The sequence below is a fragment of the Apium graveolens genome, chromosome 3 (genome assembly GCF_009905375.1).
Source record: "Apium graveolens cultivar Ventura chromosome 3, ASM990537v1, whole genome shotgun sequence".
NCBI classification, from domain to species: Eukaryota; Viridiplantae; Streptophyta; class Magnoliopsida; order Apiales; family Apiaceae; genus Apium; species Apium graveolens.
The window spans coordinates 79,255,410-79,281,247 of record NC_133649.1 but is presented as its reverse complement, the minus strand read 5'-3'; the positions used below and the strand labels follow the sequence as shown (position 1 = coordinate 79,281,247).

General features: G+C 38.1%; 1 non-coding gene across 1 annotated transcript; it reads left to right on the top strand.

Annotated features, from left to right (window-relative positions):
- Window positions 1-22,675: 22,675 nt before the first annotated feature.
- LOC141715648 (small nucleolar RNA R71) lies at window positions 22,676-22,782 on the top strand. Its single transcript, XR_012572403.1, has one exon. It is a non-coding gene; the product is annotated as a small nucleolar RNA R71 (small nucleolar RNA).
- Window positions 22,783-25,838: the final 3,056 nt, after the last annotated feature.

Sequence of the window (25,838 nt, the reverse complement as noted above, 5' to 3'; positions counted from 1 at the left end):
CACTAGATACGGAGAGAATTGAGTATAAGGTAACAGGATAAAAAGGATTTAAATTAAAGGATTATAATAGAGGATCATAAAAAGGAATATAATGTATTGAGAAAGGTTAAGGGAACCTAAGTAATAAGATCCCGGGTATGATCCTTCAAACGATAAACGAGAACGAAAGTTAAGCGAACCGTATAACAGATCAGCGGTCATTAGGCAAACGATTAGGAAGTTAATCAAGGGGATTAGTGGGGATGATGTCATCCAACCAATAGAAAGAGGACAAGGAGGGGAGGATGACATCATGAGGATGACACAAGCATGACATGGGAAGGAAGGAGATGTGGTGGCTTTTTAACCACACAAAATCAAGGGCAACTAGGTAATTTACTAAAACAAACACAAAAATCAAACCAACCAAGCCAAGCAAATCATTTTTCATCAAAATCAAAAAGAAACCAAGGCATTGTTCTTCATGCTCTCGGCCAAAACAGAACCAGAACACTAAAACTGCTGTATCTCCTTCATTTCTCACTCAAATATTGTGTTCTATAGCTCATTGGAAAGGTATTGAGGTGGCCTACAACTCTTGTTCACAAGTCTCGTCCAAATAATCATGGTAAGACCCTCATTTTTACAGTTCTTTAAATCGGACTTTTAGAAACTTCAAAGCCTAACTTTGTGTTCTTGATTTCTTTGGAAAGATCAAGCTTGTAGGAGGCTCCCTAAGGCTTCCTAGCAACTTAACACCTCCCAAGGAAGGTATAAACTTCAAACCCTAGTCTTTACTTTATTTGTTAGTAAGTTTAATGGTTGGTGTTGTGAAATGAGAAGCATGGATTGTGATTATTAGTAGTTTGGTTTGATTTGGAAGTGTTTTGGTAATTGAAGCTTGATTATAGTTCATAGGTCTTGATTGTGGTTTTTTGAGTTGAAAACCTTGGAGATTATGGACTGATGTGGTATGGTTTAGGTGAAGTTTTGTTTTATTGATGGTTATGAGTTGGTTGGTGGTTAATTGGAGTAGTTTAAACATTGGTAATCGCGTAAACATAGCCGTCATAACGTCCGATTTTCTTTAGACTGTTTTTGTGCATAACATTAGGACCCGAGAACCCCCTGCTAGATTATGACCACTGCCATGTTTAGATAGCTCATGTTACGAGCTTCGTTTTGATATGTAGTTCGTTCGATTCCGATGCACGGTTTAGGAGAAACGACCGTTTCAAGTAACGGCGTTTCGCGAACGAAACTTTTCCCCTCGCCTTACTTTGAAACATAGGTTAAAGACCAAAAAGGGTTAATTAATGTATGAAACATTTATGGTAAGTGTGTTAGGCAGTTGGTAAGACACTCGCGAAGGAATCGCTTTAAAACTCGTAAAGGTTAAATTATTAAAAATGGTGGAGCCGAGGGTACCCGAGTGACTTAAGCGAATCAGTGAGCGCAAAACAAGCGTTAGAGTCTAAGTTAGTTAAAGTATAGATTTACAAGTGATTTTGGTTTAATTCCAACTTACTTGTTGTTTATAGGTTACCAGACTCGTCCCGAGCCTTTTATCACCCCAAGTCGCTCAGGCAAGTATTCTATATGTTATACTGTTGTTGTGATGTATACATTTGTATATGCATGATCTTGCGATAAATGCATATTGGTTATTTAGCAAATTCTTGCGATATATTGTAGCATGTGATATGGTATATATGCATGCCTGTTTCATATTCTTGAAATATATATCTGTTGGTTCAGTTGATAATACCTATGCTAGAGGATAGCGGTAACTTGCATATACCCTTAGTATAGGGACCCAAAGGTGAAAATATTTTCTAAAACCGGGAGTCGAGGATCCCGAGTAGATTTTGTATATATGGATATGGTTATATATATATATATATATATTTATATAGATATATATGGTTATAGTTTTCCAAACTATTAATCGAATAAGGTTTATTCGATAACTTTAACTTTATTTTATTATTGAATATTATTTCGAATATTATTCGAAGGCGTATGACTCCTTTTATTTATTTATTTGAATATTATTTGAATATTCATTCGAGGACTTATGACTCCTTTTATTTTATTAATGAATATTATTTTGAATATTCATTCGGGGACTTATGACTCCTTTTATTTATTTATCTGAATATTATTTGAATATTCATTCGAGGGCTTATGACCCTTTTATTTATTTATCTGAATATTATTTGAATATTCATTCGAGGGATTATGACTCTTTTATATTATTTATTGAATATTATTTGAATATTCATTCGAAGGCTTATGACTCAGTTTATATTATTTAATGAATATTATTTGAATATTCATTTGAGGATCTATGACTACGATTATTTGCTGAGGTATATTCCTTATTTTATTAAAGAATAAGATGTCAATAATCAAACTTATTTTCGATTATTCAAATAAAGATAATACTTTCATATAAGTATATCTTTGGTTATTTAATACTCGTTTCAAGTATAAGTTTTAATACTTCTACTTCAATTATTTTTATAAAGATTATTCTTTATGGGAATATTATTTAAATAATAATATTCAGTCATTTTCTAAATATTCTGGGGACTGATTTACTTCATTAAATCAGCTTTACTCCAAACACTCTATAAAGTGTTTTCGAGTCTTCAAAATGATTTTTAAAGTCAGAGCGGATCCCAAAACTCATTTTTATATTTAAGATCTTCCTTTTTTAAGGGGATTTAAATACTCGCTCAAAACCTGGGGAATCCGGCTCTGTGGTGTATTTTATATTCGCAACGAGGTTGCAGTTTTGGTAAATGAATTGATTACTTGCCCAATGTTCGGGAAGTAAGCCCATCTAATTGAGTCGGCATAAGCGACAGGCCGGGGTACGGTCTATGAAAGTGTAAGTGGCTGGGTGGCAGTCCATCAACGCGTAAGAGGCCGGGTGGCGGTCCAGCACAAGGTCCTTATGTGGCCAGGGTGATGACCGGTGGGGGATTCATCCATCTACTAGTAGAAAAGGTTACTTATTGGTATCTTTGCCTGATCAGCAAGATATCTGGTTTATGCCAAAATTCTTTTCCTTTCCAAAATTCATTGGATGTTTCAAACTCTGTTCATACTTTACATAACAGAGGTTCCAGGAAATGTTTAAGAGATATATATGTGGATATATATATATCGGGACTAAATAAAGTATCTCGTAACTTTATTTCATTCAATAATATTTCAAAGATTGAATCTATTCAAGTCTTAACTTGTGGTCTCATCTATGGGATGTTTGTTTTTTTTAAAAGCTTATAATACTTTGAACGGTGGTAGTTCAAGTAGCTTTATAAATGATATAAGTGTAGTGAAGTATTGGTAACTTCATTCCTTATTTTTACTTATATCTAGTAAGTAATTATCTTACGCATGATAAAGATTCTAGTAAGTATCCATTTAGATACTTATATTATTGTTATCACTATGTATTATCTTGCGAGCTGTAAGGCTCACTCTTGCTTTATTTCTTCATCACACAACAACAGTTAGGAAAGAAGGCCAGACTCCAGCAGACCCAGCACAAGCGCGTGGGAAGCGTCCCGCGTCTTCCCGATGATGTCGTAGCTGCTATAGCTGCAGAGGTAGATCTATTGTAGATCAGACCATCTACTTTTGAGAATCAATTATGTATAATTATAACTTGTGGCAGATAATGGCAATTAACTGTAAATTTATCAAGTAATCGTTTTGGGTTGTAATAACTTTTAAATTGTGGATTCAAAGACTTGTACTTATTTGAATTTCATCTCTGAGACTATAACGGGTTGTGGTGTATGTTAGTGTGGGGTCACAGCATAAGGTTGTTTATTATTAATTAAGTGAAGTGATATTGTGGAAAGAAAGACCGTGACGACCCGGATCCCCGACCCCGGATCTGGGGGTGTTACACGTTGGATGCTAGTTTTCTTGCTTTGAACTTATTTACTCTTGTGACGTACTCTGTTTTAATATAATTAGTTTAGTTATTATTTTCTTGTGTTTGTTTATCATGATTTCATATGAACCCATGATGACGATAAGTGCTATTATGGGCTAATCGTGATCATGGGGTTGCAACGGATTTATTATGGAATTCTTTAGTTAATTGTTTAATACTTTAGTGTGTGATGATTGTATGATATCTAGTATTGGTTGTGCGTATTCGTCTTATGTGCGTCGCGAACATATAAGATAGGGTGTTAATCTCTTGTGAAGCGACGGTGAATCTTGAGATTTAGAACTTGCCATGCTAGCATAGGTTCATGTACGTTGTGCATGATTAGTGGGTAACTCTAACAGTTTTATTTGCCCTATGTAATCAAAAGGAATAACTTGTGCTTAAATCGTTGTGTTGTCAATTTCTGTAAACATATGGGAACTCAACATAATTGATGACTATTCAACTTCTATCTTAATTGTGGATGCTTGGTAGAATGGTATTAGTACAATGAAAGTTGGCTTTTATCAGTTTCGTGTTATTCGATTAATATCATCACTGTCACATGCTAAAGGTAATAACAATGGCTATAGAAGGAAGTAATAATGAAGTTGTGATCTCATGAGTGTTTTATTATTGATAAATTGAAGTGTTAGTTAAGTGATTAATTAAGTAGTTAATTATAGTTAATATTTAATCAACAATTTTAAGTGTTAGTGTCTTAACATTGAGAATTAATCATACATTGGTGAGTGAGTTTAATTAGACAATAATTTAGTCTGAGTCTCTGAGGGAACGAACTAGAAAGTATTCTATATTACTTGTGAACGCGTATACTTGCGTGAATATTAGCGCGTGTTTTTGCCCTAACAGCATAGCATTAACAGGCATGGGAGGCATGACATTCATGTTAGGAAATTGAGGCTGAACAGACATGGGAGTAGGCATGGCAGATTTGCAATTAACAGACAAATGATTTACACTACCACACTTGACACGGATTTTTTTAGGAGCATATTTATCAGGTGTGTAGTTATTGTGTTTGTTAATCCCTACTTTACCTTTACTATTGTTCTTCTTTTTAGTCTCTATTTTTACCTCTATTTTCTCAAGTCTGTCACTTAACTGTTTGAAAGTCATGTGACCAACATTAGCCTCTTTCCCTTTCTTAGCTTGACTTGACTCTCCTGAAACAAAATTCTTGGAAACAGACCCATACTTATCATTTAGCTTGATTAATTTGGCTTTGCTAATGGGTTTGCTTACAGCCGACGGATGAGGATTTTTATCATTCGACGGATAACATTTTTTGTTATCCGACGGATAGTCCTCATCATCCGTCGAGTCTACATCTGTCAGCAACCCATCTACCAAAATATGTTCTAGTTTCTCCTTATTCTTTTTCCAGGTTTCATCACAAAAAGACTCAATTCCTTGAACCTTGGTGATTTGAGCATGAACATCTCTGGATGTTTTCCATGCTTTAATCACCTATTGTTCACGATCGAGCTGCTTCTTTAAAATTTCTTCCATTTTCAAGGACTCAGTTAATTCATCCTTGGCAATCCTACACTCAATTTTTAGTTTCTCAAACTCAACAAACTGAGACTCAAGCACATTATTCCTCTCACTTAAAAACAAGTTGTTTTCTTTGATTTTAGCATTTTCTTTAGTGAGAGACTTAAGTGTAACACGCAAATGATACAATTCTGTAGACATGTCATTTATTGCATCATTACACTCAGCTTTAGATGAATGTGCAAGGTTTGTAGTGATTACCTGATTGCTTGAGGAACTTGTCTCTGTTTCATCAGACTTGGCCATAAGGGCTAGATTGACATAGCTGACATCTTCATCTTCATCCAAACCATCAGCTGCCCAATCATTCTCTTGTGTAATAAAAGCCCTTTCCTTTTGTTTGAGTAGATCAAAGTATTTTTCCTTGTAATCTACAGACTCAAATCTTTTCTTATTGGAATCTGACTTTCTACACTCATTTGCAAAATGCCCTGCCAAGCCACATTTGAAACATTTGAATTTTGACTTATCCACCATGTTTCTATTTGGCTTGGCTGCTCCAAAGTTCTTTTTGAACTTGAGCTTGGCAAATCTTCTTGAAAGGAATGCTAGCTGCTCATCAATGTCCTTCATGTCATCTTGGCTCAATGAATCTTCATTTTCTGCAGCTAGCCCCTTACCCTTGCTTTCACAGACCTTTGAAGTTGATTCCACAGCTTCCATCTTCACTTCCTTCTCCTTTTCCAGATCAGCAACTAGTGCAATGGATCCTCCTTTCTTCTTTCCTCTCTCCATTCTTTCATCCTGCTCTATCTCAAGCTCATAGGTTTTCAGAATGCCATACAGTCTCTCCAAAGTAAACTCCTTATAATCTTGTGAGTTTCTCAATGAGACTGTCATTGGTTTCCATTCCTTTGGAAGAGATCTGAGAAATTTCATATTGGAGTCTTTAGTCTGATAGACTCTTCCATGCAACTTAAGAGCATTTAGTAGTTTTTGGAATCTACTAAAAATGTCAGTGAGTGACTCACTTTCTTCATTGTGAAAATGCTCATATTGCTGAATCAGGAGCTCCATTTTATTTTCTCTTACTCGCTCAGTGCCATCACAAATTATCTGTATTGTGTCCCAAACTTCCTTGGCAGTTTTGCAGTTGATGATGTTATCAAACATGTCTGCATCAACACCATTGAACAGAATGTTCATGGCCTTTTTATCTTTCCTGACTTGTTCAATGTCAGGATCAGACCATTCATGCCTTGGCTTTGGAACAGATGGCTCGTTTCCTGTTGCAGCTCTCATTGGAACATGAGGCACTCTTTCTATGCAGTCCACATAGGCCTCATCTTGAGAAAGCATGTGAAGATGCATCTTTACCTTCCAATGATGGTAATTATCTTTATCAAGAAAAGGAATCTTGACTCCAACATCTTTCTTGTTCATCTTGCTGAATTGCTTTGATCTTTAAACTCTTTGTAGATTAAGAGCTTGCTCTGATACCAATTGTTAGTCCCTTAACAATATAGCAAGAATTACAGAAGGGGGGTTGAATGGAATTCTTGAACTTTTTCTTGAAATAAAAATGTTCAACTCAATTATAGATATATTTGTTTTGATTAGCACAATGCGGAATGTAAACTTAAATGAATCAAAACATAAGTAATTAAAAACAAGAGTCTTTAAAAACTTTCTGGTGGATTTAAACAATTCCACCAGAGATATATATAATATATCGAGAGGACTCTGTGTGCATAAATGCTCACAGCTGCTTACAAATGAACTACTGAGTTTACAGGAAATGCTCAAGATTCTGCTTACAAAGATTTCTCTGTTTTTGTGTTTCTCTCAGTTATCTCAGTTATTTTTCTATTTGCTACTCTCTTGGTTTATATAATACCAAGATTACAAAGTCAAAAAGACTGAACAAATATAAAATCTAACAGGCCTAATCTTTGCTGCTTTTCGTCCTCTATTACCCAGTTAATGGGCTTCCACAATGTGTTTGTATGCAACTCGACGGCTGTGTGTCAGCTTTCACTGTTCAACTGATGTTTGAATTCTTGATATGATCATCCGTCGACATTCAGATCATCCGTCGATGACTTAATTGATCATCCGTCGACTGCTATGTTAAACATCCGTTGATAGTCATTTGATCATCCGTCGAAGGCTTTGTTGATCATCCGTCGGTAGCTATTTTGGCACTTGACTTCATTTCATTTATACATAATTACAAGACATTACTTATGTACAATTAATCAACCTATTATGCATATCTAGTTAAAGTCAACATGACTTATATGCTACTACAGATTCTATACAAAGGTGCATACATCACTGTGCTACAAACTTATTATTACATAAGCTACTCACTCGATGGATAATAAGTTAATCATCCGTCGGGACTATAATGAGTCATCCGTCGGGACTATAATTCTTATCCGTCGAGTGCTACATTATTTCACTAAGTAAAATCTACTTATATGTTTTGTTTAAGTGATCATCAAGTACACAACATATTCACAACACATTTCATTTCATTCAAAAAAAAATCAACCAAGCAACATTTCATTTCTCTCCCCCATTTCCAAGCTTCTTGCTCTCGGCCAAAATAATACCAGCAACTTCAAACTGCCATATCTCCTTCAATACTCACTCAAATGTTGTGTTCTATAGCTCGTTGGAAAGGTATTGATATGGCCTACAACTCTTGTTCACAAGTCTCGTCCAAATAATCATGGTAAGACCCTCATATTTACAGTTATTTAAATCGGACTAATTGTAACTCCAAAAGTTCTAACTCATTTCTTGAACTCCTTTGCAAGTTTGAACATGATAAACATAGATCAAGGCTCTATTAAGGATTACAATCTCTTGTAAGTGGTTTAAGGATCTAAGGAAGGTATAAACTTCAAACCCTAGCTTTGATTTTATGATTCCATTAAGTTTTATTGAAGCATGGTTAGTATTAAGGCTTGATCCTTGATTATAAGTAGTTTTGGTGGATTTGTATTGGTTTTGAATATTGGGTCTTTGATTGGTTGGATAAATTGGTAAAACTTGGAGTTGAGGACTGAGTTTGTAGTATTATGGTTGAATATTGTTGTGTTGGTGGTTGTGAGGGAATTGATGATGATCTAGAGTGGTAATTATTTTGGGAATCTCGTAAACATAGCCGTCGTAATGCTCGTTTTCCTTAGAATATTTTGCATGAAACTTTAGGACCCGGGAACTCACTGTAAGCTTCTGACCTTTGCCATGTTTAGATAGTTCATGTTACGAGCTTCGTTTTGATATGTCGTTCGCCTAAATCCGAGTTACGAGCGATGAGAAATGGCCATTTTAAGTAATGGTGTTTCGCGAGCGAACCCCGAAACCTCGAGTAACTTTGAGACCATAATTGAGACCCTTAAATGATTAATCGAAACACGAAACAATTCCGTAAGGTGGATTAGGCAGTTGGTAAAGTACTCGCGAAAGTGTCGCTGTAATATCTAGGATATATCGTGTAATTATTTTGTAAATAAATAAATATTATGCATGTTCCGTATTTATTATGTGAATTATTTGTTAAGTGGTATATGTGTTTGGATGTTTAAAAATAATATAAACTGAGTATTTTAATTTTTATATGTCCAAAATAAAATATAGATAATTTTCATATCTTCCTATTTATCTTTATGTTGATTTATGATTTTATAGGAAATTTATGGATTTTATAAATTCTTTTTCCGAGTATTTATAAACTATTTAATTTAATCGAGAACCAACCGACGCCACCCGTTTTTACGTTTTTATAACCCGAAACTCTTCTGAGAACTCCTTCCTAACCTAATTGCAATATTCCGAGCATTTTCCATGTTTCGACTTTTCCAATCTAGTGTACGGTTTGTCCTGTGCGGGTCCCGACGCAATATTTTCGATACAATATTCGTTTCGGTAAATCAATAAAACTCATATTTTCGATAAACGTGATCTTTTTATTAAACTATTATAATTATCACCTCGTAATACGTGTAACCAGGCGCTGAGACCAAGACCGCAGTACAAATTGTACTGATTTGGATAATTATCTCGAAAACCAGTACCGTTTGGATCTGTTTTTATAAATAAACGTACTATTTTATATCCGGAATGATCCAACGGGATACTAATTTTCCGTAATTATAAATAGCCTTTACCGTATTTTATTTCGTACCGAAAATCGTTTGCAAACAGTAATTATAGAATTTTACAGAGATAATTCATATATTCATAAAATCTTCTGAAAATCAAATTAGCTTTTAAAGGTGTTATTGATCTTTGTTTGGAAAGCTCGAGTAACCAAATCGAAAGGTTTGAGGAGTGCTATCAGATTCCAGAACTCGTTGTACTGTAGAATCAAAGGTTGATTTTATATATTTTTATTTATTTTCGAATTATTTTGATTTAAAATATGAATTTTTGTTCGGATGATTGTTTGAATGATTTGATGATTGCATGTTGTAGAGCTTTTTTTCTGATGATCATATGACTAATTTGGAGTTCAATAACATGTTCAAAATTGAGTTTAATTTTCGAATTTTGAAATTAGGGTTTATAACCCGTATGAATGTTCTTAAATGAAATTTAGGGCTTTTTGTTCCAGGGGTTATTAGATGTTCTAGATGGGTGGGTTTTGTTCCTCTTGAAATTTGCAATCGATTGGTGAATACTCGTTAACAGACGATCCCTGGTTTGAAGGGAGTTGTCATTTGAAGTTTTCGTCGAGTCACTGGAAACCGGTGAGTTTCTTGGCCATTTTCCGGCCAGGTCTAGGGTTATTAGGATGAATTGATTGTTAGGTTGTGTTCCTTGTGAGCTGTAGATCATATCTGGAGGAGATGGTGGTATGAGGATGCCGGGAACGTATTCTTCGGCGATCCTCGTAATTTTGCGGCGACTGAACTGCAAAATTGCAGTTTAGTCCCTGAATTATTGAAGAAGATGAAGTTTAGTTCCTGTAGTTTCCAGAAGTTGCAGAAATAGGATTCCTGTTTATAAAATATTTAAAAATCATATTTCCTATTTATTTTAATTATAAAAATTCAATTTTTAATTACTGAAAATTCCAAAAATTATTATTAATTCAAAAATAAATTTGAATTAATTATTTAATTAATTTTAGTTAATAATTAATTCGTTAATTGGTCAATTAATTCGAAAATTAATTGATTAATTGATTTAATTAATTATTAATTGATTTTAATTATTATTTAATTAGATTTAATTATTTAATAATGATTTAAAAATTCCAAAAAATAGTTTCGAGCTTTAAAATATTATTTAAATTGTTTTCAAGACTCGATAATTTATTAGAAAATTATTTTATTGCTTTAAAATCTACCCAACGACCCGTTTTGACTCCGAAAAATGTTTTTAAAATCATATTAAATACCCGAAAGACTGTTTATGACCCGAGACTTCCTTATAAATGAAATTTCATTGATTGTCTGACATGCTATGTATTATATGTGACTTGTTTGTTTGACTGTCGGTCTATATGTTCAGTGTTTACTTATTTTTAGCATAAATTTCAATCTGTTAGTCGGATTTGGGTAAAACGAAGGGTAGATAGAAGTGTATACCAAACAGAATCGTATGAGTTGAGTATTGATAGATACTCATGTTATGTGAGCAAAAGAGGCAAGGTGTAGGAAAGGGAAACATATAGTCGAGGAGTAGGAGATTGTGATTGGAAATTGGTGAAGTATAGCAAGCTAGTACCAGACAAGTGTTCTGAACTATCTCGTGATATATGGTAGTTTATTGATAGTCCTATATTGCAAGTGCTTTGAAGCACTGAACCCTAAACCTTGATTCCAGCTATTGATTTTTGAGCCGTAAACCTTATTATTTCTGAACCATTGATTGTTAAATCCCCGAATACGAACCACAGATATACGATACTACTCCACAAATATATGCAAACTAAATACCAAACACTGAATCAGATTGCTTACATATTCAAACCATTGCACCTTACGCTCTGAAAGACCAAATCCTTATAACCTTGAAACTTTTATTCTTTTGTTATCCATTTCTTTTACCATTTGATAGCCATATTTCATTTGTGAAGATTGGAACCATCTCATTATTGGACATCCAATGTTGCTTATGATTTTTGTTTACTGCTTTACATTATTTATTCTGTTATTATGTTAGAATTGGATTATTTTATAAAATTATGGACCAGATTCGTGGTCAGACCAGATTGGTGGTCAAGTTAGGCCAATGTGTGCCTTGGATCCAGTAATTAGAGCAGAGCTGTGTGCCTTGCTCGGGGTTAGTGTGTGACTGATCAGCAGCCTAACCTTGGTTTTTTTTTAATGAAAATATAATATCCAATTCTAAATCATTATTCATTATTCACTTGATACCATAACTCTTTTCACTTGATGATCATTATTCTCAGTCTTGTCAATGTGACTTACTGAGCTAGTTAGCTCATTTCTGCGATGTTGTTTATGTTCTTTTCCAGTTAAGAAGGAACCTGTTGGTAGCGAGGATCCCCAATCCAGTGTGAGAGCTAGGGGTACAGGTTGATCGAGTTAAGCTAGCTGACAGCTTTTGGAATAGTTTAAGTTTATGAAGTTTGTAATAATGTTTAATATTCGGTTGTAAGTTTGAATAGTTGGGATTTGGGTATTTATAATATAAGTGTGTGTGTGGCTTGTGTACATACTTTAACCTGTTGCGATCTGTGGTAGTTGGTAAATAGGGTCACTGCATATTATTATTATCTTTATCATTTTTATAAGCAGGTTATAAATAAGGTGTGTTTGTGTGTGGACCCCAAACTTCTGACCCGGGTTTGGAGGGCGCCACAGGTTTGGTATCAGAGCTACAGGTTATAAGTCACTGACACAAGCCTAGGTTGACGGAAATGGGTAGAGGGTTAGGATTAGAAGTAAGGAAATAGAAAGATCAAGCATCGAGAGGATGAGTGCGACGGTATAACATGTATTAGTATAATTCGCGTTGTGGTTCGAGATTCTTATATTGCGATATAATTTCAGATAGCAGCGATGGCCGACTCTTTCATCCCCGTACCAGCTGATCACTCAGAGCCCTCAGTTGGAGGACCATCTTCAGATCCAAGTCCTGTTATTCCACCAGTGTTGGCTATTTTACCTCCACCTGTGTTGCAGCCTGTAACACTGCAGGCCATTCCACCCCCAGGCATGAGACCACCTATTAGAGGACCCCCACCAGCTTATTCAGATTCCACTGGGCATTCAGTTGCGGGTGCCCCATTCCAGTCTATATTGTATCCTGTTCCTTATTACCGATATGAGGCTCTTCTATTGGAGCGTGATTTCTTGTTGGCACAGATCCAAGAGTTGCAGTATATCATCAGGACTACAGATGTTAATCGTGGTGTGAGGGAGCTTCGAGAGGAGATCCATGTGACACGCAGGATTCTTGAGGCTAGGCTACATGGAGCTACATTACCTGGCCGAGGCCCTGATGCATTTATGGGATGGGCTAGTGAGGTGATGGAGGACCTTGAGAGGCTGGGCGGACCAGAGTTTTCGTGGAGTTAAAGCCAGAGGCACAGAGATGGAGATGCTGAGCAGTGATGTTGTGGTTGTTTAGTATGTACAGTAGTGTGTAGTATGTATCAGTAGACTTTTGGGTTGTATTTATAGACTAGATCTGCCGACTAGTGAGTAGATTTGTTGTACCCTTTTGTTTTTACTTCTGAAGTGTTTTAACGCTTGTACTACCTAAAACTTTTGATCTATATATATATATATATATATATATATCAGTACGTTTTCCTTTCCAGCATTGTCATTTACATTACTGCACCTGTTTTACTTTACTTTATTTATTGCACCAGTTATACCCCTGTGATACCATATACCCTATTCCCTTAACTGTTTATATTCTGTAAAGAAGCATGCAATTTACTTAGTTCAACTATTACAACTGTATTTAAAAAGAGATATTTTTGTTTTACAAAACTTTTCTTTTATGAAAAGGATTTGATTTAAAGGCTATATAAGTTGTTTGATTCTTTACAGAAAATGCCTCCCAGAAGAAATACCCGCACCAACATCCAGAATGAAGAAACCAACAACAACAATAACAACCAAGATGATACCAACCAGAATGCAAACCTAGGACCCATAGACCCAGCAATAGCCCAGATTCTTCGAATCTTGGCTCAACAAACAGTTCACCTGACACAACAGCAACAAAGACAAACCAATCCCCAGGTAACTTTCAAAACTTTTCATGCGGTAAATGTTAGGGCGAAATCACGCACTAATATTCACGCAAGTATACGCGTTCACAAATAATATAGAATACTTTCTAGTTCGTTCCCTCAGAGACTCAGACTAAGTTTTTGTCTAATTAAACTCACTCACCAATGTATGACTACTTCTCAATGTTAAGATAATAACACCTAAAATTGTTGATTAAATATTAACTATAATTAACTACTTAATTAACCACTTAACTAACACTTCAACTTATCAATAATAAAACACTCATGAGATCACAACTTCATTATTACTTCCTTCTATAGCCATTGTTATTACCTTTAGCATGTGACAGTGATGATATTAATCGAATAACACGAAACTGATAAAAGCCAACTTTCATTGTACTAATACCATTCTACCAAGCATCCACAATTAAGATAGAAGTTGAATAGTCATCAATTATGTTGAGTTCCTATATGTCTACAGAAATTGACAACACAACGATTTAAGCACAAGTTATTCCTTTTGATTACATAGGGCAAATAAAACTGTTAGAGTTACCCACTAATCATGCATAACGTACATGAACCTATGCTAGCATGGCAAGTTCTAAATCTCAAGATCCACCGTCGCTTCACAAGAGATTAACACCCTATCTTATATGTTCGCGATGCACATAAGACGAATACGCACAACCAATACTAGATATCATGCAATCATCACACACTAAAGTATTAAACAATTAACTAAAGAATTTCATAATAAATTCGTTGCAACCCCATGATCACGATTAGCCCATAATAGAACTTATCGCCATCATGGGTTCATATGAAATCATGATAATCAACACAAGAAAATAATAACTAAACTAATTATATTAAAACAGAGTATGTCACAAGAGTAAATAAGTCAAAGCAAGAAAACTAGCATCCAACGTTACAACAAAACAAGAATCACAAGAATATATGCTTCCTCTTCGCTGCAGTGTGCTAAATCGGTCTTCTTCCTTATCTCCTTCGCTTCTTGCGCCAACACAATTTAAAACATAATCTCCTTCTTCTTCTCTATGAAAACGTCTCAAATCTACTTATATAATAGTCCCATAAAACTCAGATTACATAGAAGTTGGAAGCCAAACAGAAGTAGAAGTCTAAAATAATTCAGCTTTTTCCCCGACCCTGCGCGCCCGCTCAGCATTTCTGCGCGGGCGCGCAAGGCTGCTGCGCGGCCGCTCAGCATTGCTGCGCGGGCGCGCAGGACCCTACTGGAAAAATTCCCGGTTTGCTCCGTTTCTTCGCCGTAATCTGCCCGTTCTCTTCCTCTCGCAATGGTGAACACATGCCAAGGCTTATTCTTGATGATTCCTCCTCCGAAATGCAACTAATACCCTGAAATGCATAAACACTAGAAAAACGCATCAAATACACAAAATACTTGATTTCAAGACACCAATTTAAGCCATTTTAAGACGTTCTAAGTGGTATAAAATGCCACTTATCACACCCCCAAACTTAAATCGATGCTTGTCCTCAAGCGTCACAGACTCAAAACAAATAAAAATATGCATGAATGCAATCTATATGAAAATGCAACGATCCCCCTTACTACAATTAACCAACCAAATTGTCACATCTCAACGAATGCAGTTAGACACTAAAGATCAATAAACTCATGCAAACGGACATACAGCCAGAAACGTGGTGTGTGCAAATGCTTAACAGATATGCTTCGGAACTAGACCAATTACTATGACTAGACTATCCTCAAGGCAATCCTACGATTATACAAAGAATAAAAATTCTAGGCACAAAGTGATATACAACACTACAAGAACTCTAGAGCTTACTACGGAATCGTGCTTTTTATTTACACTCAAATGCTTATTTGACCGTGCAATGAGTGAGGTCCACAAAAGACTTATACAATGGTATCCATGTAACAAGCGTTAGGTTAGCGGATCCCAGACTCTAAAAGCCTTAGGTAACTAGGCACAAAGTCCCCTAAGAACTTAATAACTCGAATACCAAAGAGCCCACTCTTGATCAATTATGAAATTTTTTTTTTCTTTTTTCTGAGCAAGTGCGTTTCGCTCCATCTTGCTCAACCCTAGACTACTCGCATAACATGCGAGCCGGCTACTAGCCATTTGACGCCTAGCCACAACTAGCAACAAATTCCATTTTTACTCCATTTTTTTCTTTTTCATGCCTTTACCACTAAGAACCTATTATCAAATTCTAAGCATAATAAATAGATTATCCTCGAAAATCATCAGATCATAACAACAATCTAGCCCTTAAGCATTCTCTAAGACTTAGTGAAAATACAAGTGCTTCTAGCATGCATATCAACCTACACAACTTAATATCACTTTAATGCTATCACTACACTCGCATCAATATCACAATTCAGTCGATAAATCATTGCAAAAGGGATCATGGTATATGCATGAGCTATATGATATGACAAACAAATAAAGCTATATAAAAAAAACTTATATGGCAAAAATTACGCAACTATATGAACTAACTATCATGAATATGCAGCTATATGACACACACAAAATATTCCTTAACTACCACCCCAAAACTTAAAATCTTCACTGTCCCCAGTGAAGGTAGTAGAAAGGAACACAGGGTATACCTACTCGGAGTCATCATCATCATCACCCTCAGTGGGTGGAGTATCAGGCAGCGGGTATGCAGAGTCCTCACCAAAAACTGGCCACTGGATATCAGCTCCAAGGCCTCGAAAAGCAGTCCCTAACGCAAGGGTGAGCTCCTGAGCAAACCTGCTCTGCGTCTCATACATGGCATCCATCCGCCGTGAAAGCCTCCTATACTGGGCATCACCTATCCCAGCACCCTCCTGATCTCTCGAAGAACCAGCCTCACCACGCCCTGGCCTAGCCATAGTAGCACCTCGTGCTGGACGTCCTCCTGGAAGACGATAACCCAGCCCATGCTCCTCAGGCTCACCACCGGTCCACTCCTGCATCCCATTCAGAGTGCCAGAATCTATCGGAGCTGCTGGCAACTGCAACTGCTCATGAGCCGGCCAGTTCACTCCTACTGCTCGGCATAACTTCGTAACCGTGGATGCATAAGGGATGTTCATATGCTTTGCTCCCCTCAAAAACTTCAGAATTCCTTGGTAGATAAACTCACCAAGGTCCACATAGTATTCCTCATTCAGAATTCCCCACAACAACTGTGCTCTCTCAACTGTGACCTCGTGTGCATGTGAAGAAGGCAAAATATTAGCATATATAAATGCATTCCATGCACGGGCATACTTGTTCATGGCGATCGCCGGAAAGTGACGATACTCATTATTGGCTGGACTGCGGTTCCATACTGTGCCCGGTCGACAGAGAGTCGCACAAATCAAATCCAAGTCAAAATCCTCAGCAGTCTTTTCATTCCAGTTCTCCTCCTCGGGCTTCCTCTCTCGCTGTCCAATCACACGGCGAATCATCGCAGGATGATAATCAACCGTCAGCCCACGAACTACAGAAAACCCATTCTTTTCAGCCTTCGTGTTCGCGTAGAACTCGCGAACAACACTCATCGGTACTGCTTCGGGTGACTCACAAAAAGCTATCCACCCCTTCTCTGCAATCATGGGCAACAACTCACCATCCCTCCCTAACCCCCTCTCCTTCAGAATCGGCTTCCCCAACAGCCTAGTGTACTCCTCCTCCGTAGCTCTGTCAGTTAACCGAGGCCTTGCAGCAGTACCCCTTGATGAATCAGCAGTAGGAACTGTGCTGCTGCTATCAATAGTGCGTGCTCTCTTGGGTGCCATTGATTTGTGAATAAAAGTGTGTAAGAACTGATTTTTGATGTTTATGAGAGGGTTTAAGTGTAGGAAGTTTGTGGGAGATATGTGGGATAGGTGTATGTATATATAGGGTGTGGAGTAGGTTAAATTAGATTAGGAGTGGGGTTGAGGGATAAAATCATGGGGTAATGGGAAAAGAATTCGTGGGTTTATGGGCTGTGATGGGTTTTTGTGTTTTTTTTTTCTGAACTGTAAAAAATTTTCTGGAACTCGACCCTTGCACGGCCGCTCAGCATTTCTGCGCGGGCGCGCAGAGGGTCTCTGGAAAAAAAAATTTCAGCCTCTTTTTTCTGATTTTTTTGTGTTTTTGGATAGGTTATTAACTTCTAAGGGTTCCTGTAACAACAATTCATGGGTTGCCTCCCACGCAGCGCTTCTTTTTCGTCATTAGCTTGACGTTCCGTACCTTTCTCAAGTAGTCAACAAAATGGCACTAACCACATCTCGGTTTGCCATGTCCCCATAGTAGTGCTTCAACCGCTGACCGTTAACCTTGAATGCTTGGTCCGAATCATTCTCAAAAATTTCCACCGCTCCATGTGGAAACACAGTTTTGACAATAAAAGGTCCAGACCACCTTGATTTCAACTTCCCAGGAAAAAGTCGGAGCCGAGAGTTGAATAACAGAACTTGTTGCCCTGGCACAAATAACTTAGGATGTAGCTTCCTATCGTGCCACCTCTTCACCTTTTCCTTATACATTTTGTTATTCTCGTACGCTTGCCGTCGAAATTCATCAAGTTCATTAAGCTGAAGCATTCTTTTCTTACCAGCTGCATCTAAATCCAGGTTCAATTTCTTCAATGCCCAGTAGGCCTTATGCTCAAGCTCCGCCGGTAGATGACATCCCTTACGGTACACCAACTGAAACGGTGACATCCCAAGTGGAGTTTTGTATGCTGTTCTGTAAGCCCAAACAGCTTCATCGAGCTTTAAAGACCAATCCTTCCTTGACGGACAAACAACCTTCTCTAGAATGCGCTTTATCTCTCTGTTAGACACTTCCGCTTGACCATTTGTTTGCGGATGATAGGCAGTAGTTACTCGATGATTCACATTATAACGCTGCATCATAGAAGTGAACTTACGGTTGCAAAAATGCGATCCTTCATCACTTATGATTACCCGAGGCGTTCCAAACCTTGTGAAAATTTGCTTATGAAGAAAATTTAGCACTGCCTTTGCATCATTTGTCGGTAAAGCTTTAACTTCGACCCATTTTGAGACATAATCGACTGCCAGCAAGATGTACTGATTATTGCAAGACGAGATAAAAGGCCCCATGAAATCGATTCCCCATACATCAAAGACCTCTACTTCAAGCATCACATTTAATGGCATCTCATCCTTCCTTGACAAATTTCCCACTCTTTGGCAACGATCACACCTTAAAACAAACTGATGAGCATCCTTGAACAAAGTAGGCCAGAAAAAACCTGCTTGCAGAATACGAGCTGCCGTCTTCTCACCTCCATAGTGTCCACCATAAACCGTGGAATGGCAGTCTCGTAATATCCCCTCAGTCTCACAGAACGGGATACATCTTCTGATGATCTGATCAGCTCCCTGTCTAAACAAATATGGTTCATCCCACATATATCACTTCACCTCATGCAGAAACTTCTTCTTCTGAGCGGATGTCAAATTAAGCGGCATTATATTGCTGACAAGATAGTTTACAATATCTGCAAACCATGGTTCTTCCTCCTGAATTGCAAACAACTGCTCATTCGGAAAAGATTCATTGATTAACGTCCTATCTTGTGAAGTAAAATCGGGATTCTCCAACCTAGAGAGATGGTCAGCTACTTGATTCTCAGTACCTTTTCTATCTTTGATCTCTAACTCAAATTCCTGAAGTAAAAGCACCCAACGAATGAGTCTCGGCTTCGAATCCTTCTTAGAAACCAGATAGCGAATAGCTGCATGATCAGTGAATACTGTTACTTTCGTACCAAGCAGATAAGATTGAAATTTCTCAAAGCCAAAGACTATAGCCAAAAGCTCCTTCTCAGTAGTGGTGTAGTTCAATTGGGCCCCATTTAAAGTCTTACTCGCATAGTAGACCACATGGAAGAGATTTTTCTTGCGCTGTCCCAGAACTGCACCTATCGCATAGTCACTCGCATCACACATCATCTCAAACGGTTCTGTCCAATCTGGTGCTGTAATAACTGGTGCCGTGATCAAACTCCCTTTGAGAGTCTCGAATGCTGCCAAACATTCATCATCAAATTTGAAAGGCACATCTTTCTCAAGTAAATTGCACAACGGCTTAGATATCTTTGAAAAGTCCTTGATGAATCGCCGATAAAAACCCGCATGACCGAGAAAACTACGGATTCCTTTCACCGAATTAGGTGGGGGAAGATTTTCAATGACTCCCACCTTGGCCTTGTCCACCTCCAGACCTTTGCTAGAGACCTTATGCCCAAGGATAATGCCTTCACGCACTATAAAATGACATTTCTCCCAATTAAGCACCAAATTAGTTTCCACGCATCTTTTGAGTACGGCGCGCAGATTATTCAAACATTCATCATATGAGTGTCCAAAGACGGAGAAGTCATCCATGAACACATCGACGTTATTTCCAATCATGTCAGAGAATATAGCCATCATACATCTCTGAAAGGTGGCCGGGGCGCCACATAACCCAAACGAAACTCTACGAAAAGCAAATGTGCCAAATGGACAAGTGAAGGTAGTCTTTTCCTGATCCTCTGGTGCAATACAAATCTGATTATACCCGGAATAACCATCCAGAAGACAAAAATACTCATGTCCCGCCAATCTGTCAAGCATTTGATCAATGAATGGGAGAGGGAAGTGATCCTTCCTTGTGGCTTTGTTCAATTTTCTATAATCCATGCATACTCTCCATCCTGTAACTGTTCGAGTAGGGATGAGCTCATTCTTTTCATTTGCGACCACAGTGATACCTCCTTTCTTAGGTACACATTGCACGGGGCTCACCCACGAGCTGTCAGAAATAGGATAAATGATGTCTGCATCTAGCCATTTCAGAATTTCTTTCTTCACCACCTCCTTCATGATCGGGTTCAGTCTTCGCTGCTGTTCCACAGTTGGCTTACTACCTTCCTCTAACAGAATTTTATGCATACAATATGAAGGACTTATCCCCTTGATGTCTGCTATGGTCCATCCTATAGCCGATTTGAATTCTCTCAAAATCCTTAAGAGCTTGTCTTCCTCACTACCTGAAAGGTCAGCTGAAATAATAACAGGTAACGTAGATGAATCACCTAAAAAAGCATACCTCAAGTGTTCAGGTAATGGTTTTAGCTCCAAGGTAGGTGCTTCCTCTATTGATGTTTTGAGCTTCCCTTCAGCATTCTTAAGGTCAGAAGTACCAAGAGATTCAAATGGTATGTCGAGCTTTCGCTTCCATGGAGAAGCGTTCAGATATTGTAATTGCTCGTTGCTATCTTCATCATCGCTGTCAAAATCCCCCACTAAGGCCTTTTCCAATACATCAGACATTAGCATGTGATCGAGTTCCGAAGTAACCGCAGAATCAATCATATCCACTTTTAAGCACTCCTCATCTTCTGTAGGGAATTTCATTGCCTTGAATACGTTGAAGGTCACATCCTGATCTTGGACCCGCATAGTAAGTTCCCCTTTTTGCACATCTATCAAAGTACGGCCAGTAGCCAAGAAAGGCCTCCCCAAGATTATGGGAATCTTCTTATCTTCCTCAAAATCCAGAATAACAAAATCTGCAGGAAAGAAGAGCTTATCCACCTTGACGAGCACATCCTCAACTATGCCCCTTGGGTAAGTAATGGAACGGTCCGCCAATTGTAGCGACATGTATGTGGGTTTTGGATCAGGCAGATCCAGCTTTTTAAAGATCGACAACGGCATCAGATTAATGCTTGCTCCCAAATCACAAAGGCACTTGTCAAAAGTTAGATTGCCAATGGTGCAAGGAATGGTGAAGCTTCCTGGATCTTTCAGTTTTGGTGGTAACTTTTGTTGCAGAACCGCGCTGCATTCTTCCGTGAGAGCAACGGTTTCAAGGTCATCCAGTTTCACCTTCCTTGAAAGAATAGTCTTCATAAACTTCGCATAACTAGGCATTTGTTCCAGAGCCTCAGCGAAAGGTATATTGATGTGAAGTTTCTTGAACACCTCCAGAAACTTCCCGAACTGTCTATCCAGCTTTTGTTGCTGCAATCTCTTAGGAAAAGGTGGTGGAGGATAGAGCTGTTTCTCCCCTGTATTAGCCTCAGGCAGAGTGTGTTCAACAGTAGTCTTCTTTGGTTCCGCCACTTTCTCCTTTTGCTTAGATTCTTCATCTCTAACTTCAGCTTCGACTTCTTTTGCCTTTTCAGCATCAGCTACTTTTCCAGATCTTAAGGTAATAGCCTTGACTTGCTCTTTAGCTTTCTTCCTGCCTGGTACTTCCGTGTCACTGGGAAGAGTGCCAGGTTGACGATTGAGCACTGCATTGGCTAATTAACCGATTTGATTTTCCAAGGTCTTGATAGAAACCGCCTGACTCTTGCACAACAGCTTAAGTTCCTCAAAATCAGCACTAGTAGGTGCAGCTGCACTTCCCTGTTAAGGATATGATTGCCTTGTAGCATACTGTTGTGGTTGCTGGAATCCAGGTGGGTTAAACTGTTTACTTACTCCTTGCTGATATGGTGGCTGAATAGCATTCTGATTATTCCCCCAGCTGAAATTTGGATGATTTCTGTTGTTAGGATGATAGGTCACTGGCACAGGCTGCTGTTGATGCTAATAATTATTCACATACTGAACAGATTCGTTGACAAGAGAACACTGATCCGTAGCATGAGAACCTGCACAAAGCTCACAAACCATAGCTATTTGATTAACTCCATACGTAGCCAAAGAATCAACCTTCATTGATAGCGCTTGGAGCTGGGCTGCAATAGCGGTGGCTGCATCAACTTCCAGAATACCTGCTACCTTGCCTGACGTCATCCTCTGAGTTGGGTTTTGATGCTCATTTGCAGCCATTGTCTCTATAAGATTATACGCCTCAGTATAGCTTTTAGCCCATAAGGCGCCTCCAGCTGCTGCATCGAGCATGGGCCGAGATTGGGCCCCCAAACCATTATAAAAACCAGTGATTACCATCCAATCCGGCATTCCATGATGTGGACATTTTCTCAACATTTCCTTGTAGCGTTCCCAAGCCTCGCACATAGATTCTGTAGGTTGCTGCGCAAACTGAGTAAGAGCACTCCTCATAGCAGCAGTCTTTGTCATTGGATAAAACTTCACCAGAAACTTTTGCGCAAGATCTTGCCACGTAGTGATGGACCCAGCTGGTTCAGAATGTAACCAGTCTTTAGCCTTATCCCTCAGTGAGAATGGGAAAAGCCTCAACTTGATAGCCTCATCAGTCACGCCATTATACTTAAAAGTGCTGCAGATCTCGACAAAATTCCTTATGTGCATGTTGGGGTCTTCAGTTGCCGCTCCTCCAAAAGAAACAGAATTCTGCACCATCTGAATAGTGCCCGGCTTGATTTCAAAGGTGTTAGCTTGAATAGCCGGATGAAGGATGCTTGACTGAATGTCATCAATTTTAGGCCGAGAAAAATCCATAAGAGCTGGATCAGCTTGAACAATACGATCTCCCATGTTTACTGGTTCTTTCTGCTCAGTTCCTGAATCCGAATCCTTAAAATCTAACTTCTCCGGAGTATCAAGAACTTCGTCTTTCTCCTCAGCTGTATCTAAGGTCCTCTTGCGAGCACGAGAACGAGTTTGCATAAACGCTTGCTAAAGTACCTGAAACACAACCGAAAAGAGTAATTAACTACTACGTCCTAATCACTGAGTCCTAATGACCAATGATGGTAAGTACATAAACTAAACAAATACGCCGAGTCCCCGGCAGCGGCGCCAAAAACTTGTTAGGGCGAAATCACGCACTAATATTCACGCAAGTATACGCGTTCGCAAATAATATAGAATAGTTTCTAGTTCGTTCCCTCAGAGACTCAGACTAAGGTTTTGTCTAATTAAACTCACTCACCAATGTATGACTACTTCTCAATGTTAAGATAATAACACCTAAAATTGTTGATTAAATATTAACTATAATTAACTACTTAATTAACCACTTAACTAACACTTCAACTTATCAATAATAAAACACTCATGAGATCACAACTTCATTATTACTTCCTTCTATAGCCATTGTTATTACCTTTAGCATGTGACAGTGATGATATTAATCGAATAACACGAAACTGATAAAAGCCAACTTTCATTGTACTAATACCATTCTACCAAGCATCCACAATTAAGATAGAAGTTGAATAGTCATCAATTATGTTGAGTTCCTATATGTCTACAGAAATTGACAACACAACGATTTAAGCACAAGTTATTCCTTTTGATTACATAGGGCAAATAAAACTGTTAGAGTTACCCACTAATCATGCACAACGTACATGAACCTATGCTAGCATGGCAAGTTCTAAATCTCAAGATCCACCGTCGCTTCACAAGAGATTAACACCCTATCTTATATGTTCGCGACGCACATAAGACGAATACGCACAACCAATACTAGATATCATGCATTCATCACACACTAAAGTATTAAACAATTAACTAAAGAATTTCATTATAAATCCATTGCAACCCCATGATCACGATTAGCCCATAATAGAACTTATCGCCATCATGGGTTCATATGAAATCATGATAATCAACACAAGAAAATAATAACTAAACTAATTATATTAAAACAGAGTACGTCACAAGAGTAAATAAGTCAAAGCAAGAAAACTAGCATCCAACGTTACAACAAAACAAGAATCACAAGAATATATGCTTCCTCTTCGCTGCAGTGTGCTAAATCGGTCTTCTTCCTTATCTCCTTCGCTTCTTGCGCCAACACAATTTAAAACATAATCTCCTTCTTCTTCTCTATGAAAACGTCTCAAATCTACTTATATAATAGTCCCATAAAACTCAGATTACATAGAAGTTGGAAGCCAAACAGAAGTAGAAGTCTAAAATAATTCAGCTTTTTCCCCGACCCTGCGCGCCCGCTCAGCATTTCTGCGCGGGCGCGCAAGGCTGCTGCGCGGCCGCTCAGCATTGCTGCGCGGGCGCGCAGGACCCTACTGGAAAAATTCCCGGTTTGCTCCGTTTCTTCGCCGTAATCTGCCCGTTCTCTTCCTCTCGCAATGGTGAACACATGCCAAGGCTTATTCTTGATGATTCCTCCTCCGAAATGCAACTAATACCCTGAAATGCATAAACACTAGAAAAACGCATCAAATACACAAAATACTTGATTTCAAGACACCAATTTAAGCCATTTTAAGACGTTCTAAGTGGTATAAAATGCCACTTATCAGTAAACCCACCAGAATTCAAGGGTTCCTTAGATCCGATTGAAGCTAATGTTTGGTTAAAGGAAATAGAAAAGTCGTTTACTTTAGTTAAAGTGAAGGAAGAACAGAATGTGGAGTTTGTAATTTATTATTTGAAGAATGAGGCCACCTATTGGTGGGAGACTTTGAAGACATTGGAAGGTACAGATGTTATTACTTGGGAGTGGTTCAAAGAATTGTTTTTAGAAAAGTATTTTCCTCAGTTTGTTTAGGATCAGATGGAGCTAAAGTTTTTAGAGCTAAAGCAATGAAATATATTGGTAGCTAATTATGAAAGTAAGTTTGAAGAATTGTCAAGGTATGTGCCATCATATGTAGATACTGACAAGAAGAAGGCCAAGAGATTCCAGAAAGGTCTGAAGCCATGGATTAGAGGGAAGGTAGCTATATTTGAATTGGATACATATGCAGGAGTTGTACAGAAGGCCATGATTACACAAACTGAGAGTGAGATGTCACAGAAAGAAAAGGAAAGTAAGAAGAGGAAGTTTGAAGGAAATGAAGGACAATCACAACCAGGGAAGTTTCCAAATTTTAAGAAGGGCAAGTTTTAGCTAGGGAGAAATTTTAATTTCAAAAAGCAAAATGCAGGCGACGGAGGTCAAGGTAACCGTCCAGTCAATGTAAATCAGCCGAATCAGTTGAGGCTAACTTTTCCAGATTGTCAGGTATGTGGGAAGAAGCACCGAGGAGTTTGTAATAAGTTAAATGTGGTTTATTTTGAGTGAAATCAGAAAGGGTACTATTCGAGGGAGTGCCGCAATCAGCCAGCGAGAGAACCAGTAAACAAGGATCAGCCTACTCGAAATCCAGTGGTTAAGGTTCCAGTTATTGGATTTATATGCTTTAAATGTGGAAAGCCAGGACATATAGCCAGGGATTGTAAGTCAC